Below are 4975 nucleotides of genomic sequence, written 5' to 3'. Positions count from 1 at the left end.
ATACAAGCTATTATTTTCATGGTCTGCAATAATATTGAGTGACCCTCTAAGGAATAACTAGGCAAATGGCTTATACGTTTAAGATTGCCTGTGACATATCTATTGAAACACACGAATCCTCTAAATGAAATGCCTCTTAAATGAGAAGTCTTCATTTATATATCAAAGAATCCCTAATCCTTGCAACCATGCATTTAAAAAATTCCAAATACTCATAATAAATAAAAGTATTTTTTGTCCTCAATATACTAGATAATAGTTATTTATCTTTATAAATAACAGAATCTTTAACAATGAACTCATTTAGCACAAAATAATTTGAAGCTAAATATATACTATAAAAATTTGAATTTTGAAAAAAAAAAAACTAGTGTGAGTGGTAACATGGCTTGATGAAGACTCCTATCGTAAGACATATTCAGTCATCATATAGAAAGTATAAATTTCCTCTTAGTGAGGATACTATTCTGCTTTGGGGTAAAAGCAGAGAGTAATTAATAATTGATTCTGACTGCATACACTTTTTGCATATAATCTTCATGCATAAGTCTTTACACATATGATATTAACTTTTATTTTTCAGAAATTTTACTAGAAAAACAAGATCTTCATCTGCCTCAGAAACACCAGATAAATTATATGAATCATAACTAAAATTATATTCAGAACATTACAATGCTAGAAAATTGAAACCCACCATCAGAATTAAGGGCAACATAGAAACATGCTTAGGCAATTTTTTTGTTTTGTTTTGTTTTTTGTTTTTGTTTTTTATCTTTATTAACTTGAGTATTTCATTTACATTTCGATTGTTATTCCCTTCCCAGTTTCGGGCCAACATCCCCCTCCAATTATATGGGTTCCCCTCCCATCCTCCCCCATTACAACCCTCCCCAATAATCACGTTCATCACTGGGGGTTCAGACATGGCAGGCCAAGGGCTTCCCCTTCCACTGGTGCTTTTACTAGGCTATTCATTGCTACCTATGAGGTTGGAGTCCAGGGTCAGTCCATGTATAGTCTTTGGGTAGTGGCTATTTTTGATCTAATTGTTTTTGAAGGACATAATGATACAGGGGTTATTTACTCTAGTTCCCCAATGTTTCTGTCAATCAAACAGATTCTGTCAGCTCAACTTATGGAGATGTAAGACCACAGACTAGATAAGGTTTCTCATGAGTTGCTTCATTTCTCTGCTCCTCAAACAGGATATGACTGAATTAAACATTTGGGGGACCAGAATAGCAAGATTGCATTCTTAACAGAAGAGTAAGAAACTGCAGAACTTATATACAGTCCCCACACTGTATGATAGAATAAGGAAACTACTGAAAGGTGAAAGCCACAAGTGAAAGAGGCTTTATTTAATCTTTAGACTGATTTGATCTTAAGAATAGTGGATGGAATTTGAATATAAGAGAAAATAATCACAACAAGAAAAACATCAGAAATGCATAGTAACTGTATATGAAGGACGAGGATTAATAAAGTATCAGAGCAGGCATTTTGATGATTTCAGCAAGTTCGCTAAAGAAATGGAGGATATTCTGTACAGAAATACAGTTTCAGCAACATCAGAATATATAGTAGTCCATTCATGGTATGGATGAACACTGAAGATAAACAGCAACACAGAGAGACAAGGACATGCAATAACTATGTACCTCAAGATATGCCAAGTAGTCTTCATAGGTCATCGCAGCCAGGAGACAACTTTCAAAGCTAACAAAAAAATCAAGAGAAAACAAACCTACAAAAGGCAACCACTGTATATCTTATACACTCTTCAAACACTCTAATCCTGTGTTTGAAGGTTTACTAAAATTGTTGGGATTGTTGTTGTGCTTTCACAGATGTCATTAAAGGAAAGAGTAGCAATAAAAAAAGTACTTGGGTGTATGGAGGTGAGAATCAGAGCTTGATAATGAAAATGTTTCTGAAGATGGTAACAAAGCACATACACAGGAACAAGCTAAAGATAAAAGAATCAGTGTCTGGAGCATATTTCAGTAAATAAAAAAGAACACAAAAATACCTGAATTGTTTAGAAGCCACATGTTACTGCTGAATATTATCAAAAGTAAAAGGTGAAAATTATCTGAATTTTGATGGAAAATGATATTGCTCCATTAATGTCGAGTGGGTGTGAACATTGTAGTAACATCTTATACCCACTTTTCATATTTTTTGGGATGTCCTCATTAATTCATTTTTAATGAGTATTGTCACTGAAATTGACATATTTGAAGATTGAAAACTAGTACATTAAATTTTGAGAGCTCTCTTTTCATTTACCCTCCACTACTTTTAGCTATTATTTTTAAAACTTCATTTCTCTTCATTGAAAACATAGTGGAGGTCCTGAGCAGACTTGGGCACTAGCTACACACCCAGACCCACAATACACAAGAGAAGCCAGACTCCCAAGTGCTCTAACATGGCTAGGAACACAGGTGAGGAAGCCAAAAAACAACTTCCCCAACATCCAGAGTAACTGGGAGTCCATGATCCAGGGACACAAGAACACCGCATTGCCAGTGGCATGGGTTCTTTCCAGTTTGAAACTGCACCCAGTGCAGATTTGGAGTCCTGACTCTGTATCCATTCCTACAACACAGAGAGAGAGAGCCCAACTCCCAGGTGCTCTGAAATATCCAAGATCACTGGAGAGGCCATAATATCTGCTCCCAAACCCAAAGTAACTAAATCCCACAGGATCTAAAGATGTAGGAATACCCACCCAGGTATTGGCACTGGTTTCTTCTGGTGTGAACCAGTGTCCTGAGCAGACTTTGGACATTTGCTCCATACCCAGTCCCACAATACCCACAGGAAGCTCAACTCTAAAGTTCTCTCAAATACCCAGGATCACATTATCACAGATTCGCAGAGGAAGGTCAACTCCCAGGAGATCAGACACAACCAGGAGCACTGGAGCTCTGAAAAATTCAAGGTCACAGTTGAAGCTACAGCATCTTTCCTAACACACAGCTTAAGTGGAACCATGACAGGATTCTGGCAAACAGAAAATCTGCCCATACAGAAGCATGGGTTCCTTCCAGCTCACAACTGTGCCTGCAGCAAACTCAGAGTTCTAGCTCCCAACATACTCCTGCAATACCCTAATGAAGCTTGACTTCCAGGAGCTCTGACACAACAGGGTCTCAGGAGCTTGGTCACTCAATAATTTCAGGATCCCAGATGCAGCTTGACTCCTAGCAACTCTGCCACACCCAGGATCTCATGATCACAGCATCAGAAAATCACAGGATCACAGAGACAGTTCCACCCTGAGATGATTTGACACAACCAGCATCACAATAAGGAGAGGCTCCAGGCAGAGACAGCAAGGACAGGTAGCAGTCAAGATAGTCAAATATCGAAAGGCAATCACAAGGAAACAAGCAAAAGAAACCAAAGCTACATGGGAACATCAGAACGCAATTTCCCCACTACAGCAAGTCCTGGAAAACTCCATCACACCAGAAAAGCAAGACTGTAATTTAAAATTACAACTCATGACAATGATAGAGTACTTTGAGAAGGACATGAATGAATTGCTTAAAGAAAAACAGGAGAACACAGGGAAACAAATAGAAGCCCTTAAAAAGGAAACACAATCCCTAAAGAATTACAGGCAAACACTACCAATCAGGTGAAGGAATTGAACAAAACCATCCAGGTATTAAAAATGGAAATAGAAACAATAAAGAAATTACAAAGAAAGACAACCCTGGAGATAAAAACCTAGGAAAGCGATCAGGAGTCATCGACGCAAGCATCACCAACAGAATACAAGAGATAGAAGAGAGATTCTCAGGGTCAGAAGATAGCATAGAAAACATTGACACAACAGTCAAAGAAAATGTAAAATGCAAAAAGCTCCTAAACAAAAACATCCAGGAAATTCAGACTAAATCTGAGGATAATAGGTATAGAAAAAAAGCAAAGATTCTCAACTTAAAGGGTCAGTAAAAATGTCAACATAATAATAGAAAAAAACTTCCTTAACCCAAAGAAAGAGATGCCCCATAAATATACAAGGCATTCCAAATAGACCAGGCTAGAAAACAAACCCCTTCTGTCACATAATAATCAAAACACAATAAGCACAAAACAAAGAAAGAATATTAAAATCAGTAAGGGATAAAGGTCTATAACATACAAAGGCAGACCTATCAAATTATACCAGTCTAGAGACTGTGAAAAACAGAAGATCCTGGGCAAATCTCAAACAGACCCTAAGAGAACAAAAGTACCAGCACAGGCCACCAAATACTATACCACCAAAACTCTCAGTTAACATAGAGGGAGAAATCAAGATATTCCACGACAAAACCAAATTTACACAATATCTTTCCACAAACTGAGCCCTACAAAAAATAGTAGATGGAAAAATCCAACAAAAGGATGGAAACTAACCTCAGAAAAAAGCAGGGAAGTAATCTGCTTGCAACAAACAGCAGAAAAGAGAGACACACAAACATAATTCTATCTCTAACAACAAAGATAACAGAAAGCAATAATCACCTTTCCTTAATATCTTTTAAGGTCAATGGACTCAATTAACTAATAAAAAGATATAGTCTATCAGACTTGGTACATAAAAAGAAACCAGCATTTTGCTGCATACAGAAAACATACCTCAGTGACAAAGCACACAGCCTCAGATTAAAAGGCTGGAAATTTTTCCAAGCAAATAGTCCCAAGAAAAAAACTGGAGTAGTCATTCTAATATCAAACAAAAACGACTTTGAACCAAAATTTATCAAAAGAGTTATAATGGACACTTCATACTTGTCAAAGGAAAAAATACCAAGATGAAGCCTTAATTCTGGACATCTATGTTCAAAATGTAAGGGGACTCACTTTCATAAAAGAAGTTTTACTACAGCTCAAAGCAAACATTGTAGCTCACACATTAATAGAAGGCAACTTCAACATTCCACTATCACCTGGGAATAAATCCTAGAAA

At 36.9% G+C, this 4975-nt stretch overlaps 1 pseudogene; it reads right to left on the bottom strand.

Moving 5' to 3' along the window:
* Nucleotides 1–1126: 1126 nt before the first annotated feature.
* Nucleotides 1127–2057, bottom strand: LOC116908221 (annotated as a pseudogene).
* Nucleotides 2058–4975: the final 2918 nt, after the last annotated feature.

Source organism: Rattus rattus, chromosome 8 (genome assembly GCF_011064425.1).
Source record: "Rattus rattus isolate New Zealand chromosome 8, Rrattus_CSIRO_v1, whole genome shotgun sequence".
Classification (NCBI taxonomy): domain Eukaryota; kingdom Metazoa; phylum Chordata; class Mammalia; order Rodentia; family Muridae; genus Rattus; species Rattus rattus.
The sequence above is the reverse complement of the archived record's forward strand: the minus strand, read 5'-3'. Positions and strand labels throughout refer to the sequence as shown.